The sequence below is a fragment of the Rutidosis leptorrhynchoides genome, chromosome 5, assembly GCF_046630445.1.
Source record: "Rutidosis leptorrhynchoides isolate AG116_Rl617_1_P2 chromosome 5, CSIRO_AGI_Rlap_v1, whole genome shotgun sequence".
Classification (NCBI taxonomy): domain Eukaryota; kingdom Viridiplantae; phylum Streptophyta; class Magnoliopsida; order Asterales; family Asteraceae; genus Rutidosis; species Rutidosis leptorrhynchoides.
Genome location: NC_092337.1, coordinates 81,280,609 through 81,303,887, shown reverse-complemented (window position 1 = coordinate 81,303,887; position 23,279 = coordinate 81,280,609). Strand labels below are relative to the sequence as shown.

Below are 23,279 nucleotides of genomic sequence, written 5' to 3'. Positions count from 1 at the left end.
GCAATTACTTTTAGGTACTTAATCAGTCTGGCAGTTTCTAAAAATTTAGAAATGCATCTCATGGATGTTGTGACTGCTTATCTATATGGATCACTTGATAGTGATATATATATGAAGTTACCTGAAGGATTTAAGGTACCAGAAGCATCAAATGCAAAACCCAAAGAAATGTATTCGATTAAATTACAAAGATCTTTATATGGGTTAAAACAATCGGGACGTATGTGGTATAACCGATTAAGTGATTACTTGATAAGCAAAGGGTATACAAATAACCTTACTTGCCCTTGTGTTTTCATTAAGAAAACAACATCCGGATATGTGATCATAGCTGTTTATGTTGATGATCTTAACATCATAGGTACAAATAAAGAGATCTATGAAGTCATTCAACTTCTAAAGAAAGAATTTGAAATGAAAGATCTCGGAAAAACCAAGTATTGCCTTGGTTTACAAATTGAGCATATGCCTAATGGTTTACTTGTACATCAAACAACATATACTGAAAAGATTTTGAAACGTTTCAATATGGACAAGGCAAAACCATTAAGTACTCCTATGGTTGTTAGATCACTCAATGTTGAAGCTGATCCATTTCGTCCATGTGAAGATCAAGAAGACATTCTTGGACCAGAAGTACCATATCTTAGTGCAATTGGAGCTCTTATGTATCTTACAAATTGTACAAGACCTGACATTTCTTTTGCAGTTAATTTGTTGGCAAGGTTCAGCTCTGCTCCTACCAAAAGACACTGGAATGGGATCAAACACATATTTCGATACCTTCGAGGAACTACTGATTTAGGATTATTTTATTCTAACGAATCAAAACAAGATTTGGTTGGTTATGCAGATGCAGGTTATTTATCTGATCCACATAAAGCTAAATCTCAAACTGGATATGTATTCCTAAATGGAGGTACTGCAATATCATGGCGTTCTCAAAAACAAACACTTGTTGCTACATCGTCAAATCATGCCGAAGTGATTGCATTACATGAAGCTACTCGAGAATGTTTTTGGTTGAGATCAATGACACAACTCATTACTGATTCTTGTGGACTAGAACGCGATAAAAGTCCAACAACTATCTATGAAGATAATGCAGCTTGCATAGCACAGATGAAAGAAGGGTATATCAAAAGTGACCGAACAAAACACATACCACCTAGATTCTTCTCATACACTCAAAATCTCATTAAGGACAACCAGATTGAAATGAGATATGTGCAATCTAGCAAAAACTCTGCTGATCTTTTCACGAAAGCACTTCCAACTGCTATTTTCAGAACACACGTTCATAACATTGGCATGAGACATGTTCAAAAGATGTAACAGCTGAAGCGATGTCTACTTGAGGGGGAGTCAACTCCATGCTGCACTCTTTTTCCCTTAGCTAAAGTTTTTTCCCACTGGGTTTTCTTTAGCAAGGTTTTTAACGAGGCAGTAATTTATAGTTGATCTTCAACAAAATAAAATTGCTATCCAAGGGGAGTGTTATAATAATAATAATAATATAGATATGGATAGTCAATTTTGGTGTATACATATAGTCAATTTTGGTACACAAAGTATGTATTTTTATATTGAGATTTTAGGCTATAAATACTCATGAATGCAAGCATTAAACTTGCACCATTTCTCACACTTACAAAGTGTTTCTTTCTTTCTCTCCATTATCATCTTTGTTCTTACACTTCATTATTAGTATTCTAAATCAAGAATCAAATCACTAAAGGTAGTTATAAGCCTACTGAATTATAACATCAAGAATCAAACCACTAAAGGTAGTTATAAGCCTACTGAATTATAACAGAAAACTCTTTCTTAATATATAAGATATATATGATCTCATATTTTGTATCATGTCAAAGAAATCTATGTATAATCTTGACAGAAGTATTTTGTTGAAGAATGGAAGCAAACTTTAACTCAAGGATAAGTATGCAAGTGTGTGTCTGATTTGAAATCTTTGAACACATATATAGTTAAAAAAATCATGCTACGAAATCATTCAAATATTTTGGATGTTGACATGGATCGTGACTTCCCAATATTAATTTGCAAGTTGATATTTTTTTTTTATATATAAAGATTTGATGTAATCTTTAAAAGATCCTCAATTTGTAAATTAATTTTTACTTAGCCGACATGTAGTTTAATTAATTACATATTAATTAAAACTAAAATAATACTCTTATTATTTAATTTAATTAAATCATATTTAATTAAATTACATTTTCTCAAACTATAGGTTATAATTATATATCAACAATATATAATAATGATGTCTAAATGCTAAAGTGTGTGACCCCATAGGCCTGTATATAATCGCTAGTATAGATTTGTGTTATGACGTGCACACTAAACCAACAAACTCCCACTTGTGCATGAAATAACATCTAGAAAAATATACAGACATATATTGACGTCTAGCAACACGTCAATGCCCCCGAAAATATACAAATGTTTGTTTCATGTAAACGAACTATCATTATTATTTAAAATGATTTAATGATTGAGTATCTATTGTCCCTTTATTACCGATACCGAGTTGACATGAGACATGGATCTAGTCATTCTCATGTGTCAACCAATTCTGTTTCTCGATCTTGAAAATTCGAATGCGATCACCAAGTTATATTTGATCATCAATCAATATAGCTTGGACACGGCCGTGTAAATATCCATTCACTTTCATCGAGGGGCCAAGTGGTATCATACTCTCGCATAGAGGAATAAATTCATTTTTGATTATATGCGATCGTCATGTACTTCACATCATACCCAATGATGGCCTTTATAACTACCTTGTTCAGGATAGCGTTTAACCATATCAAAGTAAAATATGTCATACAATCAAAAACTAACATATACATCTCAGGTCTAAGGACACAAAGACATAACCATTATGAGATTCACCATTGACGACGATCCATGTAGCGACATCTCATGATTGGGTAATTCCAATATTCATCATCAATGAATATATATGAATTTTGACCTCAGCTAGTTAAATATTCACCATCAGTGAATAAAACCAAATTTCATAATAATCTTAATTCATGTTACTCCCATAACATGACCGATTATGGAGATTTAGAATAATCAACAATTATTCATGGATTAAACATGCAAATATAGAACACAGTGATATAAATGAAAACGACCTTACCAAGTATCTCAATTCATTAAGATAAAACTGCTTAATGTTCCGGAAATATCCACATACTAAAATACAAATGAAAAAGATTAGTAGCTTAACGAAGTCCAATATTACTAGCATGATCATCATGCTGGTTGTGCATCAAGGGCTTCGTGAACAGTTCAGCCACGATATCATCTATTTGAACCTTAAGAATACTAATACCATTCTTCTCAACGACTTCATTGTAACACCCCGTCAAAAATCCCTTTAACGGAATGTTAACGCTGGTCCCAGTTCTTGGCTTGACTTCTACGTAACAGCAATATTCTACAGCAGAAGCAATTAATACCTGAGAATAAAACACGCAAAACGAGTCAACAATAATGTTGAGTGAATCTACAGGTTTTAGGAAAACAATACAGTATGTTTAAGAAATAACATTTCGAAAACGTTTATTGGTGAAAGACCACCAAAGTTTAATGTTAAATTTTTTAGATAACACTGTTTCTCATTTCAAAAGTTTGTTGACACTACCATGTCAAATTTCAATCATTTGTAGACAACACCCTGTTAAGTTTTATCTCATTTGCTCGTAAACCACAGTTTAAATATCGTTGTATAGTATCTGAAAAAACAGTTATCAGAAAAATAGTTTAATTTCCTTGACCACGAGATTCTATCGCTGCATACACCAAGCACCTGAATACTAGCATTAACCCGAGTATAGAAACCACTATACCCGCCTTTACCTCCTAAAATGTTATACACTTGTTCAAATGTATTTAATGTTCAAAATAAATTCACCACTGCTTTTATAGTGGGTGAGGTTGTCAACCTAACGGATCCATCCATCTAAATTGTGCTTACACCGATGGTATTAAAAGTATTCAAGCTAGAGGCTTTTTGAACAAAACTCAGTATGCATATGTGTAGTACTCATGTCAATATAAAGTAATTTGAAAATGTAAATATAATAGCGTGTATTCTCATCCCTGAAAACATATATAAAAAGCGGGACTATAGACTCACCTTTGAATAAGCTCGGATTGAAAAACAAACGACTTGTACGGTTTACAGCTGAGTAAGACAACCTAAGTATACGTATGTAGGTTGGTCAATATATGTATCTTAAATAAGTGTGGTTTCATAGTGTACGTTGTCTTATTGCTCGACTCGACGCGTTTTAAAGTAAAAGTCAACTATATCATGCAAGTCAAACAAAGTCAACTGAAGTCAAACCGAAAGTCAAACTTGGTCAAAGTAGTCAACTAAAGTCAACATCAGTAGGTTCATGTCAAATATTGGTCAGCATGTCAAACCTAAGTCAAACAATACGTTTTAGGTCATGAATGATCATTTTCACAATTTCAGTTTATCGTCACGCACAAAATTAATGAACACGTAGCATACTTAGCACATTATCTCATAGTACAAAATTCAAGTAAATATTGCAAACTATAGATCATAAATATACTTAAAATTGATTCCAAAAAGTCTGGCCAGGGACCCATACAACAATTAAAAGTCAGGAGTCAGAAGGGATACATTTGGGGTTTGCCAAGTCAGTTTCTAACCGCGCACTGATTTCATTTTGGCTATAACCGGAGTTAGGAACATGAAATTGATACAAGACCAGTGGCCATAGTTCAAAGACAAATCAAAGTAACACATATCAAAAATCTAGCAACTTTTGTTTAGCCAATTTGTACAGTTTATTCGTGCAATTTGAACATTCAGTTTTCAGCTCAAATTCGAATTCACATAAAGTATGGCTCTATTGTGCCCAATGCATAAGGTTTCAGAGATTGACATAAACTAACAATAAGTCACATATAATCTTAAGTTTCATTTTCCAGAAGCATACATTCTTAATCAATAAACACGGTCCACAGAGTACAAAACCGTGACCAATTTACAGATTCAATTCTCATTTAGTTAGTCACATTCGCACGCGATTATGCGAAGATCTAGATACAATTAGCCTATGATATCTACATGAAAGATGAATTACTTTTTGTCTATTTTTCAAATATGTAAATCTTTAATCACAGAAGTTAACACATTTTATCATACAAGGTTATTTTCATGCAAGTGCTGTATAACCTTGCTCTTCTTTATAAATGGAGGTGGAGATTCGTCTCTAATCCGAAGTCGTGTTGGGCGAGAGTGATTTTAGTCATTCACGGCACTTGCCCAAATGATCATATTCCTTGTGCTTCTAACGCTTCGGGCACCTGGTCCTCAATCCATAAGTGCATCAGTGGTATGCATTCCAACAATGTTATCTCTCCAGCATGTTTTCGACGTAAGTTGGGTAGTGGTACTTCTTTTGACTTTTGGCATGATCCTTGGTTAGATGGAGTTTCTCTTAAAGTTCGTTTTCCGCGTCTTTTCGCTCTTGAATTGGTTAAAGATGGAACTGTTGCTTCTCACTTTGGCTCGAATGGGTGGATATGGTCATGGCGTAGGGATATTAGGGGAGGAGAGGAGCTTGCTCAATTTAATAATTTGTCTAATGCTCTCTCTGTTGCTACTTTATCTAACGATCAAGATAGTTGGTTTTGGGAGCATTCTCCGTCCAGGTTATTCTCTGTTTCGTCTGCTAGAACTAGAATAGAAGCTCAAAATTACGCTCCTTTTTCTATTCCTTCTTTGTGGTGTAAACAAGTTCCAATCAAGATCAATATTTTTATTTGGCGTCTTAAGATTCATAGGCTCGCTACGTTGCGAAATTTGGAAGCTAGAGGTTTGGTTTTTGATACCTCTTGTTGTGGTTTTTGTGAGGTGTCGGAAGAATCGCATAGTCATTTGTTTGTTAGATGCGATTCTACATATCAAATTTGGTGCAGAGTGGGTAGATGGCTTGGCATCACTTTTCCTATTTGGAACTCAATTGATGAGATTTAGCCCTGGATAGATTCAAACTTTGCAAGTGGAAACAAGAGATTACTCATCATGGTCATCGTGTATTCGACCCTTTGGAATGTTTGGCGGCTCCGAAATTGCATCATCTTCAAGGATCATAGTTTTAAAAAATCTCATGTGTTTGATAACATAGTTCTTGCGAGTTTTAATTGGTTGTATGCGAGATACCACAAGTCCACTTTAAATTAGACGATGTGGCTTCAAAATCCTATGTACTCTTTGTAATTTTCCTCTAGCTTCTCGCTAGTTTTTTTATATATTTTGGCCGTTCGAAAAAAAAAAAAACTACTTTTACACTAATTCAAGCATATCTCGGGCTATACTTAAGCAAACGACATGATATCCTAGTCTAAATTGAGTATTTTTAAATTATCTTTCTAGTGGTATAAGTCTCACATGCCAATTCGTTGTCTATCAATACCATATTTCTGATCAAGCAACAAAAACACAACGATAATTCAATTTGACATAACTTAATCATACGGAAACGAAATCAAGCGAATCCAAAGCCTAAAATCAATAGTTTTTCACAAGGAATATGATTATAAAATAATAATTAACATTTGAAAAACTTAATTTTTCTGATCAAACAAATACAAATTCGTTTTTAAACCCTAGCGCATCAAACAATCAAAATAACGATAACGATTAACACGTACGCGCATAGACTTGAGCAATTGACAACATAACTATGAAACTCTAATTAAAATCAGATTTTAAGAATTAGGGTTTATGTAAATATACCTTTGATCACAAAATTAACGATACACGCGCGTAGAGGATGACACGAATTGAGACTTTGATGAAGCAAGATTGATCAAAAATAAATTTTGGGTGTGGGTGTGTGTGTTATGGGTGATGGCCAGCAGCAAGAGAGGGAGGGAGTAGAAGAAGTCGACTGCTAAGAAATTGTGTGAGGGTTTACTAGTTTAGGTTTACACTTATGTATTTATATTAGGCCCTAAAATCGATAATTAGCAACTAAGTCCCTCAAGTAAACCCAAAAATCAAAATATAAGGGGGAGGGGGAGTGGGGTCGGCTGAATATGGCTCATGGGATACTCTCGGGCTCGTGTTTTGCAATTCCGTGTAATCGTGGTCCGTTTTAAGTGTCGTTTAGTAGTACCGAAGGCCCAGAACGCTAAACCCGATCATTAAACGCAACCAATCGCTTAATTTATTAAAAACCCAAAAAATTAAATATTTTAAAAAGTTAATAATTAATAAAATTAATTATTAAAATAAACCCGAGCATTTCGTTGCTCAAAAAGCTATTATCAAAATCGTATCATTTTTATCGTATTTCATTATCCGATATATTTATTTGAATTAATATCAACCCATATTAATTATTATAACCCTCCAAAGATCAAGTACGCATTTATTACCCATAAACACACAAAAGTTAAATAATCGCCGTTAAATAAACTAACGGAAGGTTAACGGAAGTAACGGAAAAATCAGGGTTGTTACATTACCCACCTGTTATTGAAAATTTCTTCCCGAAATTTTAGTGATCGTCCGCTAAAGTAGTTTTCTCGGGAAACAATTGCGGATACTTCAGCCTCATCTGGTCTTCACGCTCCCACGTGAACTCTGGTCCTCTTCTCGCGTTCCACCGAACTTTAACGATAGGAATTCTGCTTTGCTTCAACTGTTTAACCTCACGGCCCAAGATTTCAACAGGTTCTTCAATGAAATAAAGTTTGTCGTCGATACGTAGTTCCTCTAAAGGAATAATCAAATTATCATCGGCTAGGCACTCCTTTAGATTGGATACATGGAAAACGTCATGAATATCGCTGAGTGCTTGTGGCAGTTCCAATCTGTAAGCTACCGGTCCAACTCTTTCAGTTATCTCAAACGGTCCAACATATCTAGGACTCAGTTTACCTCGTTTCCCAATTCGTACAACACCCTTCTAAGGTGATACTTTAAGCATAACTTTGTCACCAACTTGGAATTCTATGTCCTTCCATCTAACATCGACGTAACTCTTTTGACGACTTCGAGCCGTTCTCAATCGTTCCTGAATCTGTAGGACTTTCTTAGTTATCTCCTGAATAATCTCAGGACCTGTCAATTGACTATCTCCCAATTCGCTCCAACAAATGGGAGATCTACACTTCCTTCCGTACAACGCTTCGAAAGGTGCAGCTTTAATGCTCGCATGATAGCTGTTATTGTATGAGAACTCAGCCAGTGGTAAATACTTATTCCATCCGTTTCCGAAATCAATGACACACGCTCTCAACATGTCCTCAAAAGTCTGAATAGTTCGTTCGCTCTGGCCATCCGTCTGGGGGTGATATGTTGTACTCATATTTAAACGAGTCCCCATTACTTTCTGTAATGATTTCCAAAACCTGGAAGTAAATATGCTGTCGCGGTCGGATATAATGGATATAGGCACTCCATGCCTAGAGACGACTTCCTTAATGTAGATCTGAGCCAACTTCTCCATTATATTAGTTTCTCTTATCGGTAAGAAGTGTGCAGACTTAGTGAGACGATCCACGATAACCCAAATTGTATCGTGACCTCCCACCGTTCTCGGCAGTTTCGTGATGAAGTCCATGGAAATACCTTTCCACTTCCACTGGGGAATCTCTGATTGAGTTAATAATCCTGATGGCTTCTGATGCTCAGCCTTGACTTTAGCGCAATCAAGCACTTCCCGACATAGGTAGCAATGTCAGCTTCCAAATTTGGCCACCAATAGAATGCCTTCAAATCCTGGTACATTTTACCTGATCCCGGATGAATTGAGTATCTTGACTTGTGTGCTTCCTCCAACACTAGTTCTCTCAATCCACCAAACTTTGGTACCCAGATTCGATTGGCAAAGTACCGTGTTCCGTCCTCCTTGATGTCAAACTTCTTATCCATCCCTTTGAGAAATTCAACATCAACATTCTCTTGTTTCATGGCTTCTTGTTGTGCTTCGCGGATTTGTGATGTGAGATTCGTACGGACAACTATGTTAAGAGCTTTAACCCTAAGAGGTTTCTCTCGCTCCATTCTTCTTAAGGCATCTGCCACAACATTCGCCTTGCCCGGATGGTATTGAAGTTCGCAGTTATAATCGTTAAGTAGTTCCATCCAACGTCGTTGTCTCATGTTAAGCTGTTTCTGATCGAATATGTGCTGTAAACTCTTATGGTCAGTGAATATAGTAAACTTGGTTCCAAACAGGTAGCGTCTCCATATTTTAAGTGCAAAGACAACAGCTCCTAACTCAAGGTCGTGCATAGTGTAGTTCTGCTCGTGAATCTTTAACTGACGCGATCCATAAGCAATAACCTTGTTTCGTTGCATAAGCACGCAACCCATTCCTTGACGTGAGACATCATAATAAACAACAAAATCTTCACTTCCCTTGGGTAGAGACAATACTGGTGCAGTTATTAACTTCTTTTTCAACAACTGAAATGCGGGCCCTTACGGTTCAGACCACTCATACTTCTTGCCCTTATGAGTCAACGCGGTCAATGGTCAGGTGATCTTAGAGAATCCTTCAATGAATCTCCTGTAGTAGCCATCTAGACCCAAAAATTGCCTAATCTGTGTTGGCGTCTTTGGAGTTTCCCAATTCTTAACCGACTCAATTTTTGCCAGATCAACTTGAATTCCATTGGACCCTACAACATGGCCAAGAAATTGTACTTCTAGCAACCAAAAGTCACACTTAGAGAACTTTGCATACAACTGCTCTTCTCTAAGCATAGTCAATATCGAACGTAGATGCTGCTCGTGCTCTTATCAGTTCTTGGAGTACACCAATATATTATCAATAAACACAATGACGAATTTATCTAGGTATGGCTTACACACACGGTTCATGAGGTCCATGAACACTGCCAGTGCGTTCGTCAAACCAAACGACATCACTGTAAACTCATAATGTCCATAACGTGTTCTAAACGCTATGGGGCATCAGCTTCTTTGACTCTCAAATGGTGATACCCGGATCTCAAATCAATCTTCGAATAACAACTGGATCCCTGCAGCTGATCAAATAAGTCATCAATCCTTGGTAGCGGATACCGATTCTTGATTGTCAACTTGTTTAATTCTCTGTAGTCGATACAAAATCTCATCGACCCATCTTTCTTTTTAACAAACAAGACTGGAGTTCCAACTCGGAAATTCATGGTTATGTGACCCACCTTCTAGTACCGGTCACAAATTAGGGCATTATAATTCTGATATTCTTCACCACGGGAAGCTCTTGTAGTTCTAAAGGTGCAAGTCTGTATATTGTATGCGTAACGAGTGCAGCTGCTGGCACCAAATTAATCCGAGGGCCTTTGGCCTAGCGGTATCAAGGAGTCCTTCTGACTCTGAGGTAACGGGTTAAATTCTCGTTTAGTAGATTATTCGTGTAAAATTATCGGATGTTCGACTCATTCAACCCTTTATCAACTTCACGGTGGGGTGGACGTGTAACCTCAAGGCAATCTCTAATGGTCGGGAAATACTCGGGTCTCTTAAATGTCGGCTCATCTTTACTCACATGTGCCAGAATTGCGATACATTCTCATATCATGTACTTCTGGAACTTCGAGTAATTAGCGTAACATGACGGTGTACTGATCTCTTCTCCGTACACTATTATTATTGGTGAAAGAAATTCGAATAGTCTTCGGGTCGTAGCTGCTTTGGTTGTATCGTCAGATAACCAGTTTGTTTCAACCACGAGGTTAAAATTTCCCAGTTCAATAGTTCTATAAAGTACATGTTGTCTAAGGGAGGCACAGGGTTATAAAGGTTGTGACCAATTCCTCTAGCGTTAAGGCTTCCATCAGCACCAGTGTTGACATCATGTATAAGCATTATGATTGGTGAGTGAGAGCAGTTTCGTGAAGAATTTCATGGAAAATGAAATTGAATAAGGTATAATGGCAACCCGAACAAAATCTGATATTTAATCGAAAAGTGTTGGTACAATCTCCCAGACGTGTGTGCCTCGCGGGAAACAGATGAAGTGTAGTTCGCATCGATGCGTTCAAAGTTGGTTGGTAATGTTTGTGGGTATAACGAAAATGATTGCCGCTTAAGAAAAGTACGTTGGGGCCGAATGAGAAAGGATATAGTGACAAGTAGTATTACTAGTAGTAATGAGTGATGGTTAGCGATAAGTAGCGATGGATGGTGATAAGCAGTGATGATAGCGGTGGCGAAAAAGTTATTAGATAGCGTGCTCGCATCATGAGTATATATACATGTATACTAATGCACCCAATATGGCATAATAGTTATCAATAGGTAGGCTCGTGTTGGGAAACAAAATCATGATCGGCGGGTGACTGAATGATAGGTAAGTTGGAAATCGAGTGGACAATATCTACTACGTATTGTGCGGACTGTTACCAGGAATCCTCCTCTAAAGACGTATCAGAATTGAGTTGTGATGCACAGTAGTGAGTAGTAAAGCGTGGATGTGTTAATGGTGATGAGTAATGCTTGGTAGTGGTAAGTAGTAATGATTAGTATTGAGTAGTAGCAAGTAGCAAGGGGTAATAGTAAGTAGTATTTAGTAATGACAAGCAGTGAGAAGTAGTGATCAGTCGTGACTAGCAGTCAGAGGCAGCATAGAGTAGTAGTTAGCAGCATTAAACAGTACTGAGTAGTGGTATGAGATGACGAGTATGTTTAAGTTGTGTCTTTGTAGTGACGGGTGGTGATCGGTGGTGACAGGCAGTGTCGAGTAGTGACGAGTTGGGTCATGATTACAAGTTTCTTACAAGATATATCACAATTAGTTTACACAATGTAAGTTTCCTATCACATTTGAGATTATACGGTTTGTTATCTAAACATTGTCTATCCAGGTAACCTACTTGACTCGGCCCCAATTCCTTATTTCGTTATGTCGGAACTTCTATATGAGTTACCGTAATGTAATCCCGGTCATTACATTACGCTATCTCACATATCCATTCGACATCACTCCATAAGTTCAAGATAGCGTAGTCAACTTAATTTAGTTAAATATGGCTTTGTGTGTACGTATGTGTTTCGTGATATAGTATATTTAGTCCAAGTCCATGTTGTATGGTATAAGGTATAAATGTATGTGGTGTAACGTGTAGCCCTACATGTAGCATTGTGAAGCAAATAGTGCAGGTATGGTGTATAAAAGTCATCCAAGACACACAGCTATAGACTAGACTTCACTAATGCGCCCTACAGTTAGACACACTAATGTATCCTAGTTCCCTATAGTCAAGGCTCTGATACCAAATGTAACACCCCGTCAAAAATCCCTTTAACGGAATGTTAACGCTAGTCCCAGTGCTTGGCTTGACTTCTACGTAACAGCAATATTCTATAGCGGAAGAAATTAATACCTGAGAATAAAACACGCAAAACGGGTCAACAATAATGTTGAGTGAATCTACATGTTTTAGGTAAACAATACAGTATGTTTAAGAAATAACATTTCGAAAACGTTTACTGGTAAAAGACCACCAAAGTTTAATGTTAAAGTTTTTAGACAACACTGTTTCTCGTTTCAAAAGTTTGTTGACACTACCATGTCAAATTTCAATCATTTGTAGACAACACCCTGTCAAGTTTTATCTCATTTGCTCGTAAACCATAGTTTAAATATCGTTGTATAGTATCTGAAAAAAAACAGTTATCAGAAAAATAGTTTAATTTCCTTGACCACGAGATTCTATCGATGCATACACCGAGCACCTGAATACTAGCATTAACCCGAGTATAGAAACCACTATACCCGCCTTTACCTCCTAAAATGTTATACACTTGTTCAAATGTATTTAATGTTCAAAATAAATGCACCACTGCTTTTATAGTGGGTGAGGTTGTCAACCTAACGGATCCGTCCATCTAAATTGTGCTTACACCGATGGTATTAAAAGTATTCAAGCTAGAGGCTTTTTGAACAAAACTCAGTATGCATATGTGTAGTACTCATGTCAATATAAAGTAATTTGAAAATGTAAATATAATAGCGTGTATTCTCATCCCTGAAAACATATATAAAAAGCGGGACTATAGACTCACCTTTGAATAAGCTCGGATTGAAAAACAAACGACTTGTACGGTTTACAGCTGAGTAAGACAACCTAAGTATACGTATGTAGGTTGGTCAATATATGTATCTTAAATAAGTGTGGTTTCATAGTGTACGTTGTCTTATTGCTCTACTCGACGCGTTATAAAGTAAAAGTCAACTATATCATGCAAGTCAAACAAAGTCAACCGAAGTCAAACCGAAAGTCAAACTTGGTCAAAGTAGTCAACTAAAGTCAACATCAGTAGGTTCATGTCAAATATTGGTCAACATGGCAAAACTAAGTCAAACAATACGTTTTAGGTCATGAATGATCATTTTCACAATTTCAGTTTATCGTCACGCACAAAATTCATGAACACGTGGCATACTTAGCACATTATCTCATAGTACAAAATTCAAGTAAATATGGAAAACTCCAGATCATAAATATACTTAAAATCTATGCCAAAAAGTCCGGCCAGGGACCCATACAACAATTAAAAGTCAGGAATCAGAAGGGATACATTTGGGGTTTGCCAAGTCAGTTTCTGACCGCGCACTGATTTCATTTTGGCTATAACCGGAGTTAGGAACATGAAATTGATATACGACCAGTGGCCATAGTTCAAATACAAATCAAAGTAACACATATCAAAAATCTAGAAACTTTTGTTTAGCCAATTTGTACAGTTTATTTGTGCAAGTTGAACATTCAGTTTTCAGCTCAAATCCAAATTCACATAAAGTATGGCTCTATTGTGCCCAATGCATAAGGTTTCAAGGATTGACATAAACTAACAATAAGTCACATATCATGTTAAGTTTCATTGTCCAGAAGCATACATTCTCAATCAATAAACACGATCCACAGAGTACAAAATCGTGAGCAATTTACAGATTCGATTCTCATTTAGTTAGTCACATTCACACACGATTATGCGAAGATCTAGATACAATTAGTCTATGATATCCACATGAAAGATGAAGTAATTTTTGTCTAATTTTCAAATATACAAAGATTTAATCACAGAAGTTAACACATTTTATCATACAAGGTTATTTTCATGCAAGTGCTGTATAAAACTACTTTTACACTAATTCAAGCATATCTCAGGCTATACATAAGCAAACGACATGATATCCTAGTCTAAATTGAGTGTTTTTAAATTATATTTCCAGTGGTATAAGTATCACATGCCAATTCATTGTCTATCAATACCAGATTTCTGATCAAGCAACAAAAACACAACGATAATTCAATTTGACATAACTTAATCATACATAAACGAAATCAAGCGAATCCAAAGCCTAAACTCAATAGTTTTTCTCAAGGAATCTGATTATAACATAATAATTAACATTTGAAAATTTTAATTTTTCTGATCAAACAAATGCAAATTCATTTTTAAACCCTAGCGCATCAAACAATCAAAATAACGATAACGATTAACACGTACGCGTATAGACTTGAGCAATTGACAACATAACTATGAAACTCTAATTAAAATCAGATTTTAAGAATTAGGTTTTATGTAAATGTACCTTTGATCACAAAATTAACGATACACACGCGTAAAGGATGACACGAATTGAGACTTTGATGAAGCAAGATTGATCAAAAATAAATTTTGGGTGTGGGTGTGTGTGTTATGGGTGACGGCCAGCAGCAAGGGAGGGAGGGAGGAGAAGAAGTCGACTGCTAAGAAATTGTGTGAGGGTTTACTAGTTTAGGTTTACACTTATGTATTTATATTAGGCCCTAAAATCGATAATTAGCAACTAAGTCCCTCAAGTAAACCCAAAAATCAAAATATAAGGGGGAGGGGGAGTGGGGTCGGCCGAATATGGCCCATGGGATACTCCCGGGCGAGGTCGGCCGAATATGGCCCATGGGATGCTCCCGGGCTCGTGTTTTGCAATTTCGTGTAATCGTGGTCCGTTTTAAGTGTCGTTTAGTCGCACCGAAGGCCCGGAACGCTAAACCCGATCGTTAAACGCAACCAATCGCTTAATTTATTAAAAACTCAATAAATTAAATATTTTAAAAAGTTACTACCTCCGTTCCACCAGAAGTGTCCACTTTGACTTTTGACAGTCTTTATTTGTCAACTTTGACTATAAATATTTATGTTCGTGTTATATATTAATTGATGAAAATTATATGAATTGATTGAGTTTTAATTGTGTTTTCATTGATATAACTTTCATCAAATATTATATAACACCAACAAAAATATGTAAAGTCAAAGTTGAATAAGGAAGACTGGAAAAAGTTAAAGTGGACACTTCTGGTGGGACGGAGGGAGTAATAATTAATAAAATTAATTATTAAAATAAACCCGAGCGTTTCGTTGCTCAAAAAGCTATTATCAAAATCGTATCATTTTTATCGTATTTCATTATCCGAAATATTTATTTGAATTAATATTAACCCATATTAATTATTATAACCCTCCAAAGATCAAGTACGCATTTATTATACATAAACACACAAAATTTAAATAATCGCCATTAAATAAACTAACGGAAGGTTAACGGAAGTAACGGAAAAATCAGGGTTGTTACATTCATGAATGTAGTCAAACTTTTGAAGAATGTGTCAGATAGATTAATGTATATGTGATTCTTTCGCAAGTATAATATGCAACGAATTATCACAATACATTTTCATAGAAGATTTAATGTTGTGTACTACTCTGAGTTCAACAACAAACTTCCTTATCCAGACAACTTTCTGAGCAGCATCTCAGGTAACAATGTATTCTGCTTTTGTTGTAGAATGTGCAACAATGCTCTACTTTGAGCTCTTCCAATTAACTATCTCGTCCATCGACAAAGACACAACCGGACTGGGATCGAGAATCAAATCGATCAGTTTGGAAACTAGCATATGTATTATGGTTAATACTTAACTCCTTTTCCAAACCATCGTAAACCAAGAACATATCTTTAGTACTCTACAAATACTAAAGAATATTCTTAACAACAATCCAATGTTCTTAACCTAGATTTTGTTGATAACGACTCGTCAATCTCAAAAATAACGAGACATCATTTTAGTCATAACATGGCATACATAATGGATCCTATAGTCGAAACATATGGGATACATTTCGTTAATCTTATCTCATTATGTGAGATAAGACTTTGAGGCTTGCTCAAGGTTATGCCCTTTTGCACAGGCAATGCTCCAAGGTTGGAGTAATGCATGCTAAATCTCTGCAAGATAAGATATGTACATTAATTCAAACCAATAAACCATTTGAATCTATTTCTATAGATCATGATTCCTAGTATATAAGTAGCTTCTCCAAGATCCTTTATAGAAAAATAGTTTTTTAAGCCAAGAATTGACATCTTGCAAGTTGAAATGTTTCCAATAAATAGTATGTCATCAACATACAAGATCATGAAGACTACTTTGCTTTCACTAGATTTAATGTAAACACAGAGCTCATCTTGTTTTTGAGAAAAACCAAACTCTTTGATATTCTCATCAAACTTAAAATTCTAGCTCCTGAATGCTTTCTTTAATCCATAAATGGATTTTAGCTTGCATACTTTATTAGGATGCTTAGGATATATAAATCCTTTCGGCTGAACCATATATACGTCCTCGCTTAGCTTGCATACTTTATTAGGATACTTAGGATATATAAATCCTTTCGGCTGAACCATATATACATCCTCTCTTAGGTCGCCATTTAAAAAAGTGATCATGATATCCATTTACCATACTTCATAATCATGAAAAGTAGCTATGACAATAAGTATCCTAAATTATAAAGCTCACGATCAGTGTAAAAGTTTCATCATAACCTTTTGCCACGAATCGAGCCTTAAAAGTGTTTACATTACCGTCCATGCTATTCTTCTCTTTGAAGACTCATTTACACCTCATTGTCTTACAATTGGGTGGAAGATCAATCAAGTCACATACTTAATTATCTTTCATGGACTGCATATTTGCATTCATAGTAGCTCGTCATTTTTAAGATTCGTGATCTTATATGGCCTCACGGTAGCTAGAGGGTTCATAATCCTCTAGGTGAGGTTCATCTGAATTAATCAGATAATCAAACCTCTTATGCCGATGAGGAGTTCTACCAGATCTATGAAGTGCAGGTGCAACACGTTCTGGCTCACCAACAATGCGCTCAGATTCAATGTGTGGATAGCTAGTGCTTATAGAAGGTATGTTACTTTGTGGTTCTTGAATTTCTTCAAGAACTACTTTACTCCCACTAAATTCTTATAAGAGAAGATCTCCTTTTTAAGAATTGAGTAGACTAAAAACACTTTGTTTTCAGCTTCGTAGTAGAAGTAGTAACCCATTGTTTCCTTTGGGTATCCCATAAAGTGAAATTTAATAATTCAGGGTTTTAATTTGATTGGAGTGTCATGCTTCACATACACTTCACAACCCCAGAATTTCAAATAAGACAACTTGGAAATCTTCCCATGTCATACTTCATATGATGTCTTTTCTACCTTCTTGGTTGGAACCATATTGAGTATGCCTACAGCAGACTCTAATGCATAACCCCAAAAAGAAGGTGGTAGAGTAGTCAGCCTTATCATAGATTAAACCATATCAAGTAAAGTTCGATTCCTCCATTCAGACTTACCATTGAGTAATGGTGTGTGAGGTGGATTGAATTGTAAGACAATCCCACAATTCTACAGGTGGTCCAAAAAACTCTTGACTCATATACTCAGTTCATCCATCAGAGTGAAGTGATTTAATGATATTTCCAAGCTGACTCTTTACTTCATTGTGAAAGACTTTCGAACATTTCAAAAACTTCATGTTTATGTTTCAGCAATTAAAACATAACCATATCTACTATAACCATCGGTTATTGTAACGAAGTAAGACTTACCATTTTTAGACATTGTTCTAAAGGGCCACATACATCAATATGTATTAGTCTTAAAAGATATGTAGCTCTTTCACCTAAGTCGGAGAAATGAGCTTTTGTCATCCTTTCAGATAAACATTACTCACATACATCAAATGACTCAAAGCCATTTGATTTCAAAAGTCCATAAGAAAGGAGTTTTGAAATGCGTTGTTTATATGACCAAGATGACAATGTCATAGATAGGTCTTATTCAAGCGTTGCTTGAATTGCTTGGCGGTACAGGTATACATAGAAATCACACCATGCATATTAATTTCAAAAATTCCATCACTTGGATAGGCATTAAGATAAAAATATTATCCCTAGAAACTGAAATATCAAAGTGCGTAAATGCAAGTTCAAAACCAGCATCTTTCAAATCATATTGCTCCTAATACTAGGAGCATAATAACATTGTTTCAATAAAACAATAAGACCACTTGGAAGAGTAAGCTCATAGTGACCAATGGCTTCAATCGAAGCTTGATTTCCATTGCTCACTCACAAATCTAGTGTGCCTTTTTCAGTCTATTACTTCTTCTCATTCCTTTCATATTAGTACAGGTGTGAAGGCCACAACTGGTTAACAAAAATCCAGGAATCACTAGTTAAAGTATATAACTATATATGAAATATACCTGAGTTTGTTGGTCTTACCGTCATTACCTTTTCTCAGCTCAGATTGGTAAATAGGACAACTTCCTTCTCCAATTGCCAACCTTTCTATAATGGAAACATTCGGCATCTTTTGTTGGGATTTACTTTTTGTAAGGTGGAATATTTTCCTGGAAAATGATTTACCATATCCCTTCCACAAAGTATTCGACTTATTCTTTTTCACCCTTCCATCCTATTTCTTCTTGATCATCGAACAACATCCGATAAGCATTTCGCTGAACATCAGCAACTGCCACAGCATGAAGAATGGATAAAGGGTTCTAAATTTTGTTCAACTTCCATTTATGCTTGAGAAACAGTTCTCAGGTTGCATTGCAAGTCTAGGAAGTTTGAACATTGAGTTTATCCTTCTCCAATAAAGAAAAAAAATGTGTTTTGGTTTACGTTTTGATTATTTGACATCTACAACAGATATAAGATTCAATTTAATATTTTCGATATTGAGATTTAATAAATTAACTACCCAAGTTTTTATAATTTTTTTTTAAAAACAATTAATTTACGAAAGCCTAAGATCTACATAGAGATTTCATAGCTACATCTGTTGAACAGCTAGCAGTTATGGAGTCTATTGGTAGGTAGCGGGTACCAATTGCATTATAAGTACAACTCTTAGATCTTTATGGGACCTAGAGATATATGTAGTTAAACCAACCACTATTATCTATTGGAATGTTTGTCCCATCCTTTCCTCAAACTCAGGACTCAGCGTGAATACGATTAAGTCGTTCAATTTGGAAACAATGGAAATTCACGCTAGTCTCACTAATCCACCTCGTGGCTATAATTTAGCCTAGTCTCACTAGATCATAAAAACAACGAGGAGTGTTTGCAAGCTCATTGGATGGCATGACTTAAAATTGACGGGTATTTTAGAAAAAAAGTTCGTGTCAACGAATAATGCATGCACACAAGATTCGCTACACTATTAGTTAAAAAAACATTTTAACCAATTGTATATGTCAATTATGTTTGTGCGTCTAGTTTGTTATTTTATTTTATTTATAAAAATAACAAATACACATTGTGTATCATTTTAAACAGTTTTAAAAGATGTCGCCCATATATATTATTTGAGTTTTAAAATCATCAATTTTAAACTCGTTAGAATTTAACTTTTAAAATCATCAATTTTAATTTAAACTCATTATGTGTTTTGTTGAATGTTTTTATCAAAAAATTTTTAGCATAGATTATATCAACAATTATAAATAAATGCGTAAAATAAAACACAATCTTGCATCACACACATACATAGCCTAGCCCAAAAATCCTATGCTTGATCCCATGAGCCAACATGGGATCAAGAGGTCAAACTAAGGATAATATCATAGCTCCCACTTGATTTAAGAACCAAGTAAAAACTTTCCGAAAGTCATCGTTGTTAATTTGATCTATTCGCCATCTTCTAAGCCAAACTCCATGTTGTATTTTATCTTCAATCTTCATCTTGTTACATTTATTTAAAATTAAAAAATACAACTAATCTAGTACTTTTACTAATTTAAATAAATCTAAATACAATACTATGAAATTGAAAAATAAATATAATACAATTTTGGTTTCAAAATGGCCTTTCCAATAAATAACCAACATGGCATAATATTGTCGTAATCAACAATCACAACAATCACACATAGGTCGGCGCATTATGGCCTATGTATGCAGTCAAAATTTTAATAACTACATTATTAAAACCTAAGTATGACTTGTCCATGGTTACAATGCATGTGTATAACCATGGAATAAAACATTCAACAATTATAACAATTATTCAATCCATAACAATTAAATCTACAATTTAAAATAGTGATATTCTTTCAATCATATTTGTGTATCATGAGGTTAAGTCTAGATCAACAGAGTTGACTTTTAAAATCAAAAAGGTTTTGACTTTCACCAATACACCACAAAGCTAAATCTAAAGAATAGTCATGCGACAATTAAAACGGTGTAAAAACGGCTCTGATACCACTGATGGAAAACCGTGTGTACTTTTAAAATTTAGAAACGCAGCGGAACATGAAAATAAACATCTTTTATTAATCATTAAAATAAACATCATTTATTTTATTATAAAATTTCAAGTAAAACATTTACACGATTAACGATCCCAACAAGATCCAATTACGCCACTAATAATTCAAGTAATAAATTCACAAAGAGGAGTTTAGATATACCTTTAGTGAGCGATGCAAGAACGGTAGAAAGAATTATCCACGTCTAAGTTGAAACATATATTCAAAGTGTATGAATATCTCTATGGTTGATCCACACAGCACGTCAAGCAACACCAATCAGATGCTAGTTCGTATATAACTCAAAAACAATATCCAATATTGTTTTCAATTTTAAGTTTGAAAAGTAAAATCAAAACAATCTTTTTGTTCTTCTGATCACGTTTAGGTTGTCAACAACAACCAAAAGTTGAATTAAATAATCACAATGATTATTTAATTAAATGAAACAAGAAGAGAATGATGTACTTGTTTTCTTTGAAATCAAGTTGGATCGTAAAATGAAGAAAACTCTTTCTTAATATATAAGATATACTTATATATAAGAAAACTCTTTCTTAATAATCACAATGATTATTTAATTAAATGAAACAAGAAGAGAATGATGTACTTGTTTTCTTTGAAATCAAGTTGGATCGTAAAACGAAGAAAACTCTTTCTTAATATATAAGATATATATGATCTCATATTTTGTATCATGTCAAAGAAATCTATGTATAATCTTGACAGGAGTATTTTGTTGAAGAATGAAAGCAAACTTTAACTCAAGGATAAGTATGCAAGTGTGTGTCTGATTTGAAATCTTTGAACACATATATAGTTAAAAAATCATGCTACGAAATCATTCAAATATTTTGGATGTTGACATGGATCGTGACTTCCCAATATTGATTTGCAAGTTGATATTTTTATTTATATATATATATATATATATATATATATATATATATATATATATATATATATATATATATATATATATATATATATATATAAAGATTTGATGTAATCTTTAAAAGATCCTCAATTTGCAAATTAATTTTTACTTAGCCGACATGTAGTTTAATTAATTACATATTAATTAAAACTAAAATAATACTTTATTATTTAATTTAATTAAATCATATTTAATTAAATTACGTTTTCTCAAACTATAGGTTATAATTATATATCAACAATATATAATAATGGTGTCTAAATGCTAAAGTGTGTGACCCCATAGGCCTGTATATAATCGGTAGTATAGATTTGTGTTATGACGTGCACACTAAACCAACAATCACCACCCTACAAATACCATAATATAATAATGTTAGCATTTAAGCTTAGATTTTACTGAAAGGGAGTTTATATTTGTTTTACTCTGTTTTTACCTTACATTCTTGACGTCAATGTTAGGAATTCATGAGGACCATAAACCAAGACACGTGATCTTCCACGATCACAAACCCACTACAACAAACGAATAATATCAAGCATAACGATGAATAAAGATAAACGACGTTGGAATTTAACATGGTTATATTCTAACTCCAAAAATTGTGAAGGGTTTTCTCCACGGACGCAAACAAGAGATTTTACTTTATAATTTTCTTGCACATAAATTACAGGTACATATGGATGTATTTATAGTGCTAAACTACGACGAATCAAACAAACGAGGACTCTCCTAATTGTGTTACAATTCTGCCCGCCCAGACCACTTTTCTCAAACGCGAGAATTGTGAAGCATATGTTCGCGGTCGCAAGCCTTCATCAGACAGAAACCAATATTGCTCGATCAACATAGCTCGCATTTATTCCTTTTGTAATTCGACTTCGCACTCCAACAGCTGTAGCAACTAATATCAGAGACTTTCTATAACAGAATTGATTCAAAACCCATTCTCTCTCAACCCGAGTTTTGTCTCCATGAATGGCTGCAGCCCCCAAATTACTGTAAGGATCGTATAGCCCAAACACAATGTCCTGCAATATAAGCCCAAGAGTCCATCCTTTTCTAAAACCAATTGGTGATAGAGGGACTTCCCCTTAGACTTATATACATACATTTGTTTTATCCCATGACCGATGTGGGACTTTGGTTTGCACCTCCAACAAACCTCCCCTCAAACCCAAGTCCATCTAGGTCTCCCCTCCAACGATAGTGCGGATCCAACCTTTACCGCCGCCAACTCAAAACTCTCAATCTGGTGGGAGGGCAGGGAGATTTCGATACAAGGCTTCCAGGATCAACTCATCGTGTCAGGGTTGCGCCACGTCGCTGCCTGCGCTCAGGGGTGCGCCCACTGCATTGTCCACCACATCGGGGCTATAACCTGGCTCTGATACCATTTGTTAAGTTTAATTACCCTGATCAGATTAGCAGTCACAAAACACAACTGAGAAATAAACACAAGAATAAATAAAACGACACTAGAATTATAGTGGTTCAGTTTCGATGTGAAACCTACATCTACTTTGGAACTAGAGAGTATTATTATTAATTTGGAGGTGATGCCAAGTACATTCAATTGAGAGACTATTTATAGTCAAGGATTAGAATAAACCCTAGTCTAAATAAACCCTAAACCGGCCCA

At 35.0% G+C, this 23,279-nt stretch overlaps 1 pseudogene; it reads right to left on the bottom strand.

Annotated features, from left to right (window-relative positions):
• The window catches only part of LOC139848785 (DEAD-box ATP-dependent RNA helicase 40-like), a 44,748-nt pseudogene that overhangs the window by 5,370 nt on the left and 16,099 nt on the right, over nt 1-23,279 (bottom strand).